General features: G+C 49.0%; 1 protein-coding gene across 1 annotated transcript in view; it reads left to right on the top strand.

Annotated features, from left to right (window-relative positions):
• Positions 1–18,192, top strand: part of LOC115492522 (uncharacterized) — a 152,864-nt gene that overhangs the window by 117,323 nt on the left and 17,349 nt on the right. The gene's annotated exons all lie outside the window — the stretch shown is intronic.

Consider the following 18,192-nt stretch of genomic DNA (forward strand, 5'->3'; position numbering starts at 1 on the left):
GGTCTGGCCATGGCCCTGTCACTACATTCACTCCCACCTCAGGTCATTGCCAGGGGCAGGAAAGGGACTCTCTCTCTCTCTCTCTCTCTCTCCCTGAGAAGGGTGTCCTTTCCAGGTAGGAGGAGACATGTGGCCAGGAAGGTAGAATTGATGGTGATGTAGTTTCCCTTGTAAATAGTTTTTCTTATCCCTTCTGTTGTCAATAGTTTTTCTATTCCTGTTTGTTCCTTATTTCGTTGCTGTTCCCAGTAAATTGTTCTTATCCCAGCCTGGGATCTTTCCATTTTTTCCTTCAGTGGAAGGTGGGAGGGCAACGAGAGCCAGCGTGGTTTTAGCAGGAGCAGGAAATTGGGGAATCCCATTCCTGAATCCCAGCCTGTGGATACCGAGCATCGCAGCTGGTGCCAGCCCTGGTGGCCATGGCAGCAGCCTTGGGAGCGGGTCCCTGGCTGGGGCTGAGGGAACCTCTTCACTCTGGTGCCCAGGGACAGGAGTGCAGGGAGCGGCTGCAGTTGAGTCGGGGCTGGCTTAGGTTGGATCTCAGGGAAAGGTTTTTGCCCAGAGGCTGCTGGGGCACTGCCCAGGCTCCCCAGGGAAGGGTCACAGCTCCAGGGCTCTCTGAGCTCCAGCAGCGTTTGGACAGCGCTGCCAGGCCCAGGCTGGCAGTGTTGGGGTGTCCTGTGCAGGACCAGCAGTTGGACTCGAGGATCCTGATGGGTCCCTCCCAGCTCAGCCAATTCTGTGCTTCTGGGATCCCATGACCCTGGGGATGGGAGTGCCAATGGTTGCCATGGAAACGGGCTCTGGCTGCAGGCCTGGCATGGGGTGTCCATGGAGCTGCCCAGGGACTGACCATAGCAACAGGGGCTGGAGATGGTTGCCATGGAAACTGACCATAGCAACAGGGGGCTGGTGCTGGTTGCCATGGAAACTGACAATAGCAACAGGGGCTGGTGCTGGTTGCCATGGAAACTGACCATAGCAACAGGGGCTGGTGATGGTTGCCTTGGACACTGACCATAGCAATGGGTCCTGATGAGGTTTGCTGTGGTAATCCAGGGCATCCCTCTGGCTGCCCTGGCAGGTCTGGGACCCTGGCAGGGGTCAGGAACCCCCCTGGACAGAGCCCCCAGAGACACTGTCTGTGATCTCTGTCCATGGAAAAGAGTTTTCAATCTTACAGGATGAATTACACACTCTGAGTGTTTGATATGAGTAATAATTAGTGTGACATGGGTGCAAAAGTAGAATTTTAGGATTCTAGATAAGGGGTTCAAAGGAGGCAAGATGGAGGAAATCGTGTGTGTCCTGTCCTTTTTAGTCTTCTTCATGCCTTCCATGTTTCACTGTAGTGTTCGCATTTTTCTGTTGGTTTAGACTGGGGACACATTGTTCAACAGAGGTGGTAGGTATTGGCCCATTATTGTAAATATAGCACAGGTAGTTTCTGGTATATAATATTTATAACTTCCCACTGAGGGGCAGAGCCCTGCACGCTGCCCCGCAAGAAAGGCCTACTGCAGGTCAGACAGAACATGTTATAGATAAGCAAGAATAAACAACCTTGAAAACCAGCACAGATGAATTATGGCTTCTTCTTTGGCAGAGGGGCTCAAAGACAGCAAATTTCTGCAATTTTGGGATCATTTAAATACCACAGATTCTGACATAAATGGCATCCCTGGGTGGGCTCGAACCACCAACCTTTCAGTTAAGAGCCGACAGTTTGCATATTAAGGTTCAGATATTTTGACAGGCCCTCAGAGGGGTTTCATGGGGACTTTCTAAGTGTCCCCAGGCTGCCAAAGAGCCGGGATGTCACAGGCACTCACAGGGGCTCCTGTCATGGGCAGACTGGGAGCTTTAGCCAAAGTTTATTAAAGAAGCTCCTGTCAGGTCAGGAGGCACAGAAAGGACCCCCAATAGCCCCTATAGATCCCCAAATATCTCCAAGGACCGCCAGCCTTTCTAAGCCTCTTTTTGTGAGAGGAGCCTTGGAGCAGCAGGTTCCAATCCCTACCCCTGACATTTCAAGAGCTCGTATGTAAACAATTATAAAGGTGGAATTAAAACTTTATACAATTCTCCCTTAGCATTAGGAATTATAAACCAGTGTTGGGGGTTGGGTTTTTCCTTTCTGTTTGTTCCTTATCATTGGCTGATATTTATCGGCTGATCCCTTATTTTGGGAGGAGCTGCTGCTCTTGGAGATGGGAGTTTCCACTGCTGCTGCCACAGCCCGGGCCAGAGCTGCTTCTTCTGTCCTGGGATGAGCCTCTGCTCGTGAGAACAGCCACTAAACTGGGACCTTATTTACACCTGCCCCACTAAAAGAGAGACCTATCCCTGTCTGCTCGGGTGTCCAGGATCCTGAGCTGGGCTCTCCCTGCCCTGCTTGGAGCCCCTCACCCCCTGCCTGCCGAGACATCCTGCCAGCCCAGCTGACTGCTTTTTGCCAGTCCTGCTGGGGCACCGAGCTGACTGCTTTCTGAGAGTCCTGCTGGGGCACCGGAGCCGGCTGCCCCGGGGTTTGTGAAGCAAAGCCTCTCTCCAGCCCTTCCCCCTTCGGACAAAGCCGCCATGGCCCCGCGCTGCCGAGCCCGGCCGGAGCGCCCCCTGCAGCCGCGTGGGGGTCAGCGCACCTGCCCTGCCCCCGGGAGCCACAGCGCCCCTGCTGGCTGTGCCCGGAACTGCACCGCAGGGAAAGCGCCACGGCCCAAAGGCCGGGACTGGGCTCTGCTCTGTTTGCTGTTCGTGCCGCAGCTGCTGCTGCTTGTTTGCTTTGTTATACACACTAGGAAAGAGCTGACATTCCTATTCCCATATCTTTGCCTGCCTGAGAGCCCCTTGATTTCATGATTCTAATAATTTGGAGGGAGGGGGTTTACATTCTCCATTCCACAGGAGGCTTTTTTCCACCTTCCTTGGCAGACACCTGTCTTGCAAACCAAGACCAATTTTGGCACCTAATGTGCAGCCCAAGGGCGTTGAGAGGAAAATGTTGACATGAAAATAACAATTCTTGAGTAACATAATTTTTTTTTTTTTTTTTTTGTGTACTGGATATAGAAACCTTGTTCGGTGTCACCATGTGGTCTAGCTTACCCTGGTTTGGGTGGCACATGGTTGTGGCTACATTTTTCCCATCCTATAACTATGGCAAATCTGGCTGATAATCAATTTGTTTGATGGGTTAACATGGTGAGGAATTTATGGATTTTTAATTTCCTCTGGACGGTGGGCACACAGATTCGAGGCTACCACACACTAACTGTATGTGTTGGAATTACTTTAATAATGGTACCTACTGTGAGGAAATGACACCAGGGAAGTTTTCTCCCAACTCCTCAGCCAGCTCTTTGGGTCTACAGTGGTTGGTGTTCCTGCTATGCCTGTTAAGCCTATTCTGTTCAGCATTCAGAGGTAAGGGAAGATTGACTTAGATAACTATCGTAGCAGGGCATCCCCAGCCTGTAATAATTAGCACTGACTCCATGATTCCAGAAGGCTGATCAATCACTTTATTACATTATCCTATACTATACTGCTAAGAAACACTCATCGCTCTTGTAGACAGTCCGATACAGACAGACCAGACTGGTTAATTGAAATCCAAACACCATCACCATTGGCCAATTTAGAAATCACCCTTTGATAAACAAATCTCCATAACACATTCCACATGTGCACAACAACAGGTGCAGCAAGTGAAGGTAAGAATTGTTTCTCATTCTTTTCTCTGAGCTTTCTCACAGCTTCTCACAGCTTCCCAGGAAAATCCTGGGAGATCTCTCTCTCTGCTCAGAGGATATGTGATTACCACAGGTCAGTTGTGACAATGCAGGTCCAAGGACACTACGGTGACACTACGGAACCTCATGGAACCAAGGGGCCATTGTGACACTCTGCTGCCTCATGGAATCAAGGAGACCATTGTGAACTCAGAGACCCCAAGGAACCAAGGGTCCATGGTGACCTTGTGCAGCCGCAGTGTCACAGAGGAGCCGCTGTGACACAGCGAGGACACACAGAGCCCAGGGGCCATTGCGACACATCAGGGCTCTGTGGAACCACGAAGCCATTGTGACATTGCAAAGGCTCATGGAAGCACGGGGCCATTGTGGCACTGCAGAAGCAAGGGGAACATTGTGACACTTCAGGGCCTCATGGAACCAAGGAGATCCTTTCGACACTGTGGGGTCCTGTCCAAGATTAAAAACAGAAGGTTTTCCTATTTACCATCTGAGTAGGAGTTGCTTTGGGGCAGTTTTCCTTATCTGCTGTTAATAGCCCCATCAATGCCTTGCCACACGACTCAGAGATAACACCGTCCAGGAGCAGGTGATTAAGGACACACCTCGTGACTCATAATGACCCATTGTAAGATGCTCTGCCCAGGGGGGAGGAGCTAGGCATTCCAACCTGGATAAAACTGGGGATTTCTAGACAGAGGGTCAGCCTTTTCACGGGTTCTCCAAGAAGACACAACAACTACATCTTCCATCCCAAGAGGACTGCAGCTACTCCAATTTGGACTGCTACCAGCACACTGGCCAGGTTGTATTCTGACTTTGTCAGTAGTTTTTCCCTTTGTATTATTGCATGTTTTTTTTGTCCTTTTCCCCTTTTCCCAATAAATTGTATTTCTGACTTGGCGTCTCTCACTGGTTTTGCTTTCAAACCAGAACAGGTCCCATGGAACTAAGGGAACATGGAACAGGTCTGGCTGGCTGGGCCTCCTGGGGACCACCTGACCACCTTGGCATGTCGAGGGCTGCTTCTCCTCTGCCCCTGAAGCCCTGGGGCTCTGGGCTTTCCTTCCTATGGGAGAGAACTGTCCTTCTCCTCCAGGGTTCCATGGCCAAAATTGGGATTCCTCCTCCAAAACTCCATACATCCAAGGAATGTTCCCAAGTGAAATCTGCCAGGACAGACATGTCTGGCTGCCCTTGGCCTCTTGAGAGATGCATCTCATCTGCTTTTGAAACACTGGGGCTTGGTGCTTTCCTTCCAATGTAAAAAGTTGTCCTTCTCAAGGTGACCGTGGTCAAAATTGAGATTCCTCCTCCCAAATTCCATGTATCCAAGAATTCCTCCATTACAAAACCTGCCAGGAAGAACAGGTCTGGTTGGCTGAGCCTCCCAGGAGCCACCTCTTTCTTCTTCTGCCTTTGAAACACATGGTCTCTGTGCTTTCCTTCCTATGGAAAAGAACTGTCCTTCTTATCTACACAGAAATGGCCAAAATTGGGGTTCCACCTCCCAAATTCCCTATATCCAAGTGTTGCTTTCAGACAAAAGCTACCAGGGCAAAGAGGTCTGGCTGGCGTAGACCTCTGATGGCAGCCTTTCATCTGCCCCTCAAACACCGGTGATCTGTGTTTTCCTTCCTTTGGAAAAAAAACCATCATTCAACTCCGGGTGTCCATGTCTGAAAGTGGGGTTCCACCTCTAAAATTCCCTATATCCAACGGTTGGTCCCAACCAAAATCTCCCAGTACCATCAAGCCTGGCTGGCCTTGGACTCTGGTGGCTGCCCCTGCCACACTGGGGCTTGGTTCTTTCCTTCCCATGGAGATCACTGTGACACTGTGGGCACCTCATGGAACCAAGGGGATCATTGTGGCACCACTGGAGCCCATGGAACCAAGGGGCCATGGTGACACCGTGGGGCTTCATGGACCCAGAGACCATTATGACTCTGTGGGGCCTGATGGAACCATGGAGAGCATTCCAACCCTTCAGGGCCTGGTGTCACCAAGGGGGCATTGTGACACCTCAGGGCCTCCTGGAAGCCAGGCACCATTGGGACACTGTGGGGCCCCATGGAAGCGAGGGAACATGGAATAGGTCTGGCTGGCTTGGCCTCCCAGGGACCACCTGACAGGTCTGGCTGATCTTGGGATGTCAATGCCTGCCTCTCATCAGCTCCTGGAGCACTGGGGCTCCGTGCTCTCCTTTGTATGGAAAAAAACCATCTGTCTTTTCTGATGCCCCTTGCCAAAACTGACACTCTGCCTAAAAAATTTCCTATATTCAAGGGTATCTCTAAGAACAGAATCTGGCAGCTCTGGCTGGCATTGTCCTCTGGCGGTGACCTCTCATTTGCCCCTAAAACAGTGGGGCTCTGTTCCTTCATTCCTATGGAAAAGAACTGGTCTTCATGTCCAGGAACCATGGCCAAAATTAGAATTGGCCACTCAGTCCGGAGGGGCTCACGGAACCATCTGCAGCCCCGGGCAGATATTGACTCTGCCAGTGCTGCCATCCTCCCTCCAGTGAGAGAAAAGGACACAGGGCAGGCACACAGAGGAGCAACATGAAGACACCGAGGTCAGTGAAGAGGAAGTTGAGTCCCAGATGGGAGGGATGAGGAGATGCCTTGATGTTGGGGTGGAAATCCTCTGCTAAAGCCATGGAGAAGGATGTCATTGATACATCAGACTCTCTTTTTCCCCATAAGCCATTGAAAAGTATGGGGAGATGACTTGTTTCAGCAAAGGCCTCCATGTAAAAGTAAGCAAATGTTGAAGTAGCTGAGATCCTATGAGAAGTTTGAACAGAGAAAGAGAGCAGAGTGATGAGACCCTGTGCCCTCAGGGAGAGAAGAAGACCTCTGTTCCCAGAGATGATTTCAGAAGCAGTTGAAGAGAACCTTTGGTCTTGAACAACTCATCTTTAAACTAATACCCCATAAGCTGACATGGCCCATAAACACAGCTGTGGAAAAAGCTGTGAAAAAATGGCAGGGATTTCACTATTACACTTTTTCCGAGTGGCTGCTATTCATGGAACTTGAGAGGCACAAGAGAACTGTTTCCTTATGGAGAAGTCTCCATAGCAAGAAAAAGAGACTCCTCTCCCTAAGTGAAGTGAAGCAGGACTATTCTAGAGGTGGTGAACTGACTGAAAATTTTAGGTTTTGTCTCCTTACGTTGTCAATAGGGAAGAAAAAGTTGTGGCGAGAAGAAGAGTGTTCTGAAAGTTTTGTGCTGATTCTTATTGCTCTTTCTTTTAGTTACTGCTAATAAACTTTTCTTTATGCTGTTTTAAAGTTTTGATCCCACTTTCCCTTTCTCCTTATCCTACCTCACAGCAGGAAATGAGTAACTATATTCTAGTGAGTGCACTGGTAATTAGACAGCACTGAACCCACCACACTAAATGATGCATTGCCCAAGAAATCTCAAAATGGTGAACCAAAACCACTACAGAAACTTCCTGATGAACTGCACGAGAGCAGAGAGAAATCAAGGCAGAGCCATGGTTTGTCAGGACTTGCTTGATCCTAAAGAGCCCCGTGGTGCATTTGGAGCTGAGCCCTGGAACCTCAGGGCCTGAGAGGAGATTGCACAAACCTTTCCAGGAGTTAAAATCAAGAGCAAACACCCAAAATGTCTCAATGCATTAATAGATCCCACTGAGGTCCATCCACAACAAAGGCTCCTTATGGACTCTTTGGAGGAGAGAACTGGAGACCAGGATGGCACAAAATCCTCTCAGAGATTCAAAATGGCACAAAAACCTCTCAGTGTGGAAAAGAAATCCAAAGTACGTGAAAAAAGTTGAGTATCTAAAAGTATTAATGAGCTCCACTGAGTGTCAGTACAAAGCTCTCAAGGGACTCGTTAAAGCAGATAATTGGGGTCGTGATTGCACAAACCTCACACAGAGTCTGGTTTAAAAGGGAAACACCAAGTACCTTAAAAGAACTGAAGTACCTTGAAGCATTAATGAGCCCCACTGAGTGTTGTTACTGACAAAGCCTCTCCAGGGACTCATTAAAGCAGATAATTGGAGGCCATAATTGCAGAAACCTCTCAGAGACTCCAAGGCAAAAGCCAAACCCAAAGTCCTTTGAAAACCTGCATTCCCTGGGAGCATGAAGGAGCCCCCAGGGCCATTCCTGACCAAGGCTCCCCAGGGACTCCTTCCAGCAGATCCTTGAGGCCACTGGGATGTGGGCTAGGGGGGGATGCTGAGGGCAGGACCAGGGGGTGACAGTGGCTGGGGCTGTGCCAGGAGGCCTCAGGACAAGGTGTCTCCTCCCAGCCCTTGGTGGCACAGACCCTGCTGTACCCCAGGGCACCAAGACTTGGCTTCTCTTTGTCCCCACCTGTCATCAGTGCCTCCAGTTCTCTGCTCTGCCTGGGGACTTTCTCAGTCGTGTCCCTCAGTGGGACCCATTAAAAGTCCAAGGAACTTTGGAGTTGGATTCTGACTTGGACTTCTGGAGAGGTTTCTTCAGCTCCCACTCAGGGTCTGATGTTCAGGGCCTGAGCACAAAGCCCCAGAGGGTCATTAAAGTCCTTGTGCTGTGTCTGTGCTGCTGAGCTGGGCCGGGCTCCTGGCACAGAGGGTGATCCTGGTAACCAAGCAGAGCTTCAAAAGCACATTTCTCTTGCTGAGCAGCTCTTCTCCCAGCTCAGCAGGGCTGGGGCAGCCAGCCCGGGCACAGCACAGAGGCACAGAGAGCTTCAATCAGTCAGGGCTGAGAAGTGCCTGGGGCAGAATCACTGCCAGCCCTTGGCACAGGAACCTCTGGCTGCAGGACAATGCAGCTGCAGCTCCTGGAGCGATCTCCTAAAGCTGGAACATCCCAATGCCCACAGACCCTGTGAGTGTATTCTCTGCTCATCTCCTGTGCAGAGCAGCCAGGGGTGCCCAGGGCTGTCCTGCAGAGCAGGGTCCTGCAGCCCAGGGCGCTGTGCTGGGCCAGGGACTCTGCTGCCTGCCAGGGACAGCTCTCAGCCGGCCCAGGAGCTGTGGGGGGAAGGAGCCACCCTGAGCAGGGCAGGTGCTGCTGCTGAGAGGGGCTGGGTGGGGCAGGGCTGCTCCCAGCTCCAGACCAGCCTGGGCACAGCTCCGGAGGGCACTTCCCAAAGAAGGTAAGCCTGGGATTGCTGTAAAGGTCAGGTGAATTCCTGAGAGTGTTTTCAATTTCCTGCTTGGAGAAGGATGGGAAATTTGGGGTGATGACGAAAACTATTTTGCCTTTTATGCATTTTTCAGATATTCGTAGCTCTATAAATTACTATCATGTAGTTACAAAACTATAATACTTACTTAACTCTATTAAACTCTATTATTATGTTCTTATATAACTGTAATCCTTAACTGACTCTAGTATGTTTCCTACCTATCTCTTAGATTTTAGAACAATAAGCTGACTGTCTAAATACATTCCTGAAATATTGTATAGTCTTATTATCAGGAAGAGTGCCTACAAGAAGAATATTTTGGTTTTTGACAACAATGTAAGCAGTCATAAATAAATCTGGGGCAAAGAAGCCCTTGAACCTACTCCAATGGGTTGAGTCAGGGGTGTGTAACTGGAGCAACTGAATCTCCTACTGGATATTCCTGTTAAATATCCTCATTAATCAACCTTATTACCTTGTTGAAATCAGGGGCTGGGTGTGCCCCATTCCTGCTGGGACACTGAGAAGCTTCCAATAAAGGTCTGGTTTTTACTTTACTATTCTAACACTGTTGCAAGGGGTTTCTCTCTCCTTTCATTATAGACAACAGAGGGATGAGAGAAGCAGAACAGGAATTGCAATCCCAGAATCACAGAACATTCTGATCAGAAAGGGACACACGGGATCATCAAAGGAATGTTTGAACATTTGCAGAGACTCCAGAACTGTGACTTTGGGTGGTCAGTCTCTCTGCTGGGAGCCTCCCAAAGGGCCTTCAGCCACTCCTCATCCCTGGACAGCAGCAGCATCACCTCTGCAGGGCCCAGCAGGGCTCTCCTGAGCTGCCCTTGCCCAGCTGCACACAGAGCCTGCCCCAGCCAGGGCCCTGCACACAGGCAGGTTTCTGTAGGGCCGGGCCGAGGGCACACAGGGTGGGATGGGCTCTGCTGGCAGGGACAAGGCACCTCTCAGGAGGGGATGTCCAGGCCCAGGGAGATGCTCAGGGAAGCAGAGGGGACTGAACCAGAGCAGTGCTGGGGCAGGAGGGCACTGTTGGTGTGTGGGAGGCGCTGGGCACAGCAGGGCAGGGGAACACTGTCCTGAGTGCCCGGCTGCCTCTGCCCTCTCAGGCACAGCACCACAACATCTTCTCTTGTTTCTGCACTCCCCTGATATTGTCACTGTTATCTGGGGCTCCCAGGGAGGCTCTGGCATTTGCAGCAGGTGAGTCAGGCACTGCCCTTGGCATTCCTGCTAGGCAGGGGTGTCCATGGGAATGGGGTGTCCATGCTTCCCTGGGACCTTTGGGGCTCTGGGCAAAGAAGTCCATGGGAAAGGGGAATGAGCTGAGCCCCTCCCTGAGATCCCCCCATGGGCACAGCCAAGGATCTCCTTGCTGTGCCCTTTCCAAGCTCTGAGCTGCCCTCCTGGGTGGAGATCTGTGCCAGAGCCTCTGGGGGCTCCCTGAATGTCCCATGTGGAATTGCAGAAATGCCACAGCTGAGGAAATGCTGCTGGGTTGGCCAAGGGAGCTGTGAATGTCCTTGGCACAAGGGGGTGCTGAGACCTTGCCCAGAGATTTTTGGAGAGGGTGAGACATTCAGGGATCCCTCTGCTCTGGGCAAGGTCTGGTTTATCTCAGGGTGAGCCAGAAGTGTGATTGTGCTCTGATTGCAGACAAAGGTTTTCCCAAAGCAGGCAAAAGCATGGAGGAGTCCAAGCAGGACAGGTTGCAGAGAATGGCCCAGGTTTGGCTCCGAGCAGCCTCTCCTGACTTGTCCCTGTCCTTTCTCCATGACCAGGTGCCCATGTGCAGCCACAGCAAATGTCCAACAGCAGCTCCATCAGCCACTTCCTCCTGCTGGCACTGGCAGACACACGGCAGCTGCAGCTCCTGCACTTCTGCCTCTTCCTGGGCATCTCCCTGGCTGCCCTCCTGGGCAACGGCCTCATCATCAGCGCCGTAGCCTGCGGCCACCACCTGCACACGCCCATGTTCTTCTTCCTGCTCAACCTGGCCCTCAGCGACGTGGGCTCCATCTGCACCACTGTCCCCACAGCCCTGCACAATTCCCTCTGGGGCACCAGCACCATCTCCTACCCTGGATGTGCTGCACAGCTTTTTTTTTTGTCTTTTTCATCTCGGCAGAGTATTTCCTCCTGACTGTCATGTGCTATGACCGCTACGTGTCCATCTGCAAACCCCTGCACTACGGGACCCTCCTGGGCAGCAGAGCTTGTGCCCTGTCACGATCCGCTTATAGCGGGGTGTCATGATGGTTCGTTAGCTGATCCCAAAGTGCAAAAGACAAACAGCAGGGGACTATCAGTTTAATCACAACAGATGCACCTTTATTAAGGGCCAAAACCAATAAATGCGATAGTGGGGGTCAGAAAAGAAATAAAAAGGAGAGAGAGAGAGAGAGATAGAAGGGGGGATGGGAATAGCTACCAACACAGGCGAGGTCCTCAGTGGTCCGGACGATGGGGATCCATCTTGTTGTGTTGGGGAGAGTCTCCAAAATCCTACCCAACCCAGGGGTCCAGTTATAGTCCACAGAGGGAAAGGGGGGAACATGCAGAACAATGAGAGTCTATTGAAATTGCTATGGGGGGAACAGGTGTATCTACAGAAAATCATCCAGGCTGAACAAACACAATAATGAATAAGTCCATTGAAGTTACTGGAGAAGAACAGGTCATGTCATTTCCCCCACCACCACTCTCTGTGGTAGGGGTCTCAGTCTCAGTCCTTGGGGAGAGGGTTCTTGATCTCCGTCTGTCACGGTGGTAAGGAGGCAGATGAGGGGTCTTCAGTGAGAGACCACCAGAGTCACCCCAACAGTTCATTCAGCTTAAAGGTGGAGAGTGAAGCAGGAATTGCAGAGGGCCGCTCTGTGCTGGGTCCACGCTGGGTCTTCGCCAAGTCCTTGCCAACTTCTTGCCAAGTTCTTGCCAGGCCTCATTCAGAACGGAACGTAACGGTACAGCGGCTGCACCTGCACTGTTGCCTTCTCCAAGCCGGAACTGCAGTGGGGGAAGGGAGTTCCTTCTCGTGGCAATCGGCAGGCAAATGAGTGAGGGTCTTTAGACGGCCTCTTACACCACCCCGTGACTGACGATTGCCCCCAAGAGATCTTCTGTAGTGTCGTTGTGAAGTCTTCAGGACTCGTCTAATGTTGGCAGCATATCCCAGAGAAGGGAAAGAAAAGAAAAAGAAGGGGAAAAGGGAATAGGGGAAATAGTAAAACAATAACAATAATTAGTATAAATTGAATCAATATTAATTGGAACAATTTTAATTGGAACAATTTTCTAATCAATAAACAATGAGTTGATTAAATAATATTAAAACAATTCTTTAAACTAATAAAACAATCTTTAAGAATTCAAATCAGGTTTTCTAAGTGACTAAAACAAACAATCTTCCAATCTTATAATTGCTTTGTGTCTATAGTCCTGGGGATGTCTATAGTATAAAGCACATCGGCCAAGTGGTGTGCATTAATTATAGCTGTCAATTTTGATAATCGTTTTATCATTCTCCAATTCATAATAAGCAAGATTGCTGATAAAGCAAAGCCAATCAAAACTAAAATCAAAAGGACAACAATGGGATGACACAATTTGTTCAGGATACCTGTAGCAGTAGGTGACCACCCAAAAAGTGTATCCTACCACCTATGTTCTGCATCACTTTTCACCCTTTCTATAACCCGATGTATTTCTTGTACATCATGATGAATAGTTACCAGTGTTTTCTGTCCGTTCTCCTTGATTTTTCCTAAGATTTTAATTAAGTCCTGGTGAAGCAATAATTGCCTTACCAGAGTAAGATTCATTCCAATGGGGGTAGGCAATAGCTTATGAATCAGCGTGTAATTAGATTCTAAAAGTTGATATGAAGTAACTGGAGCTTCAAAAGAAAAATCACATCCTGTAATTTTAGTGAAATTGCAAGCACAAAAATTTGAATGATTTTTAGTATCTACTACTGTGTCTTCTACATACACTGTGTTACAAGCAGTTCTAAAGCATGCACATCCATTGCCTATATATACAAGGAATGTTTTAGGAGTTTCATTAGGATGGATTTCAAAGTGACAGATATTTTGTTCAGTGTCCAGGCAAATATCCTGAGCTATAATTGCATTGCTTTCACAGATGAACCCTTGTTGTTCTCGGACAATACAAGATTCTAAGTTAACAGTTTGCCATTTATCATCAATTTGTCGGGCCCATTCTCTATGCTCGGAAGGATAGAGAGTGGCTCCATCATGATTCAATCCTAATGCAATAATGGGGAATATTGAATGCACGGAGGCATTGTGTATGGTTAACACAAAAGCTGTGGCTAAGTTTGCAGTGGGGTCATAAATGAAGTTCACCAAATTCCACCAGGATTGGAAATCTTTTTCAAAGTCAGTGGCACTGTCCCAAACTATCTTCCGAATTTCCATAGGAAACGTGCCTTCTTCACCTTCTCTTATAATTGAAGCAGCAACTGACTGCATCCATAATTGTGCCTGGATGCAGCTAAGGGCTAAGGAAACGTTGCTTTGTGTAGCATTGAGTGCATCAATTATCAATTCGTGGTCATTCAGATTTACCCTTTCCCAATTTGGCAATATGTTTGTTAGCAACCACTGATGTGTTCCCAAGGCTGATAAGGATGATTGCAGTGGTTGTTGTAATTGGGTCAAATCTTTGGTTGTAGCAGCCAATTTATTTAATAATACTTCTGAATTAATACTATTTAGAATTTCCAATCCTGTTCCCACAATACCAGTTATGTCTCTTGGCATCCGTGATTTAGAAGGGTTCCACTGTCGTAACGAGGTCGTCCAACCCTGGAAAGAAGTTTACAAGAAAGGTGAACAAGCTGGCTGAATTTCAGAGACATTGCTTTGCATTAGCAATTTAACTTGTTTAAGAGACCATGCCGGATTGAACAATATTTGTTGTTGGCCATTTTTTCTGATTATATATGGTTCAACTTTAGAAATTTTTGGGGTAAGCATAACTGGTGGTTGGGTGGTAGGTATCACAACATTAACATCAAGTTCTCCCCACTATTTAAATCAATACTTTAAACTTAAAAGAAAGCGCTTCAGTATTTTTGGACCAAAGACAAGCTACTTCTGCAGTTTGTGTTAATGTGAAATTGTGTCAACAATCCTGTACGCTTCGGTGCATACAAACCTTTTTGTGCTTAAAGAGATCTTTTCACTTTTTCTGCATACTACCACAGTTATTTCAGACCGCAACCACTTAGCTGGTTTCTGGCCATGGGGTTGTGGTAGGATGCAGGACAGTATTACCAGTTTTATCATGAATTAGGTGGTCTTCATGTCCCTCGGAGTTCTTCTGTAAAAGTAAACATAACAAGAAAATCCTGCCACTATATGGCAAAAAAGGTTAGAATGATGGAATTATCCAGTGTGTATTTATCCAATGCTCTTTCCCTAGAGCACCAGAGGCTTCCCATGCACATTTATTCCGAGGGGGTTTTAGCACAAGTGGTACCAGCCCTATAGTAAGGGATGTCCACCAGAACAGGTTGGCCAGGGTAATGTGCTGGATTATCAGGATCATTTGGTGCACAGCATAGGAGTCAGTGTAGAGACAGACAAGAGAGGCGTTCTGTGCTTCTTGCTGGAAAACACTCCAGACAGCTCTCAGCTCCTTGACCTGAGAACTGCTTTCTCCCTCATTAATTAGTTCACCAGAGGAAATGTGGGGGGCTGCTGCCCTATATGTCCACACCTTCCCTTCTCGTTTAGCAGAGGCATCAGTGAACCAAGAGTTTGCTGATTGTTCAGGGCAGAAAGGAGGGGCCACTTTGCTTAGAGAGGCAGGTTTGTCCTGGCTGCTATCCAAGCTCTCAGTTTCTTGTATTGCCAAATTTTTCACAGCTCCTTCTGTTACTGTAAAGATGTTACAGTAATGTTCAATCTGAGCATATCACTTTCTTACCGAGGCTCTCTGGGCCACCCCGTCAGGAGGGGGGGTCCCAGTAGTGACTGTCTTAATATCATTGAAAGGGCTTCTCAATACAATTGGTAGTTGTAGTGCAAGTCTTTCCACTTCAATGAGAGCCAGGCTGACCACAAACAATCCCTTTTCCCAGGTAGTGTACCTTTTCTCAGCATCTCTGAAACCACGGGAATAAAAACCAACAGGCCTTGTTGGACCCTCGGGTCCCCGCTGCCAAATGTGTACTGACAATCCTGAGACAGCAAATCCCCATTCTGCCTGAAAGGGGTCTGTAGGATGAACGAGACCCAGAGCTTGATGAGCTGTTACTTCAAAAATCAGCAATTGCAATGCTTCTTCCTGAGAAGAAGTCCAATCCCATTTTACTCCTTTCCTCAGCAAGTCATAAAGGGGAACCAATGAGTTCTTCTGGTTACTAGGAAATCTGTCTGGTCTTTCTACAGGAGATACAGCTGCTGTAGTTTTCTGTAAGGTATGGCAGTAGGTTTGAGTGTTTCTGGAAGCCCACAAATTAAAGGGGTCATTATTTCAGGCTTCACAGGTGATTGCATTGGGGATTCAAAGCCAGGAATTAATTTCTTTCAATGAATCATTTGCAGACAAGTGGCTTTGTGCACACTTTCCAGGAGTTGGTCAGGGGTGCTAATTATAGCTACAGGATCTCCCCTTTCCAAGGGGCTTGTTCCCCCAGCCCAAAAAGCCCCACGTTGTGTCAGGGACCACGAGTCACGTTTATCTCCTGTTGTTAAGAAGACACCGTGTCCCCAGTACCCACTGGCTTCTTGTTCAGTGAAGGACACCCGGAAAACATATTCTGTTTCTGATTCATGTGGGAGGCATCCGTATTCCCTTTTAAGCTCAGCTAACTCGGTGGCAGGGCAAGGTACGTGTTTAGTTGTGATGTGGGGTTCAAGATCATCATCACTGAGATAGTTATATTCTGTTTTAACTAAGGGTCTCAAGTGAGGGTAACAATGTTCCCCACAATTTTTCATCAGAGCGAATTCTTTTTGAGGGTAATTTTGATTAATGTGAGGAGTTTCCTTCTCCTCTGTTTCTTTTAGTTTGTTGGTCAGCTTTGTATTTTTAATCTGTTCCTCTTTAAGGGCAGCTTGTAATAAATTACTTATTTCTTCATCTAATTGTTTTTGCAAAATTTCAGCTAGGTTTTGAAGGGAGTCTATTATTGCATTTTCCTCACTTCTTCTCTCGAAGCGAGTTTCTACAGCTGCCGTAAGACAAGATGGTTTTATTTCTGCCCAGTTTAAATTTTGTATCATGTTGTAAAGAACATATTCTATCAACCACATTATCCAAATTAAACCAGTTACTTTGTGCCCATTCTTCTCCTCCTGGAGAAGGTTTGGCATTGTATTTAGCTAGTAGAGCATAAAATTCATCTTTAGCTTTAGCATTAAGGTTATTACTCATTTTTGTGAAGGGACCAAAACCACAGCAGGGAGGTACAAACTTAAGTTAGCAAAGCACACGGCCGTCGCTGTGCCACCCTTCGCTTCCCTGGGTGGGTGAAGAGACAAAATCTGCCTGGGAGGCTCTGCTTAGTTTCTTCAAGTTGTCCCTTCCTCCACAGACAGTCCAAACACAAAACAACACAGTGTCCCGCCTTTTGCACTAAGAGATCTTTTGCAATTTCTGAAGACAGTGTGGGTTCTTCTTTCGCGGAGGCAATGTGCAGTTCGCAGGAAATTTGAATCTCTCCCCTTGCTATCCAGACACTGCTCAGCATTTTGGGCTGGCAGGCGAGATGCGGCTGGAGAGAAACGTCCTTGCCCTGTTACAGACTACACAGAACCTACACCCTTCTGCCTGGACAGAAATCCTGTCTGTGATGCCAGTTTAATGTCACGATGCGCTTGCAGCGGGGTGTGGTGATGGTTCCTTAGCCGATCCCAAAGTGCAAAAGACAAACAGCAGGGGACTATCAGTTTAATCACAACAGATGCACCTTTATTACAGGCCAGAACAATAAATGCCATAGTGGGGTCAGAAAAGAAATAAAAAAGATAGAGAGGGAGAGAGAGAAAGGGATGGGAATAGCTGCCAACGCAGGCCAGATCCTCACTGGTCCAGACCATGGGGATGCGTCTTGTTGTGTTGGGGAGAGTCTGCAAAGTCCTGCCCAGCCCAGGGGTCCAGTTATAGTCCACAGAGGAAAAAGGGGGGAACATGCAGAAAAATAAGAGTCTACTGAAATTGCTGTGGGGGGGACAGGTGAATCTACTGAAAATCATCCAGGCAGAACAAACACAATGAAGAATAAGTCCACTGAAGTTACTGGAGAAGAACAGGTCATGTCATTCTCCCCCCCACTCTCTGTGGTAGGGGTCTCAGTCTCAGTCCTTGGGGAGAGGGTTCTCAATCTCTGTCTGTCACGGTGGTAAGGAGGCAGGTGAGGGGTCTGCAGTGAGAGACCACCAGTGTCACCCCAACAGTTCATTCGGCTTGAAAGTGGAGAGTGAAGCAGGAATTGCAGCAGGCCGCTCTGTGCTGGGTCCATGCTGGGTCGTCACCAAGTCCCAGCCAAGTCCTTGCCAAGTCCTTGCCAGGCCTCGTTGGGAACAGCTGCCGCGATGTGCAGCGGCTACACCTGCACTGTTGCCTCCTCCAAGCCAGAACTAGAGTGGGGTGTTTCTTTCTGGTGGCAATCGGCAGGCAAATGAGTGAGGGTCTTCAGACGGCGTCTTACAGGGGGTCCCTGGGTTGGGTTTTTTGGGGGGTGTTTGCAGAATGGAGAACTTCAAAGCTGAGCGGAAAAGACACCTTGGGGGGACAACAGGGGGTCCTGGTGGCAGCTGCCGGCAGAGGCAGCCTGGAGGAGCAGATCCCTGTGTCCCCCAGGAGCCCAAAGTAGGGAGCCCAGAGCCATTGGCGGGACCCCAAAGAGCCTGGAGAGGGGCAGGGGGGACTCCTTGGAGCCCCTGCAGACCAGAGCAGGGAAGAAGGGGAGAAGGGAGCCCGGGAGCCCAAACAGCCCCGTCACCCCTGAATGGGGAGAGCCAAGAGGGGGGAGCTTTTGGGATTGCTGGGACTCCCGGCAGCCTGGGGAGGGCGGGCAGCGAGGAGAAGGGGGACCCCCAATCCAAGTGTGATACCAGCAGCTGGGACAGGGGGGAGCCCCGAACAGCAAAGGGGAGGCAGCAGGGACGGGGAACTCCTGGGAGGCTTTTTCAGGGCTGGATCTCGGTGTTTGGGAGGTTTTTATGGAGCCCAGGTGGCCAGGGACTTCTAGAGATGGACTGGGACAGAGGGAGCT

This window comes from Taeniopygia guttata, chromosome 37 (assembly GCF_048771995.1).
Source record: "Taeniopygia guttata chromosome 37, bTaeGut7.mat, whole genome shotgun sequence".
Classification (NCBI taxonomy): Eukaryota; Metazoa; Chordata; class Aves; order Passeriformes; family Estrildidae; genus Taeniopygia; species Taeniopygia guttata.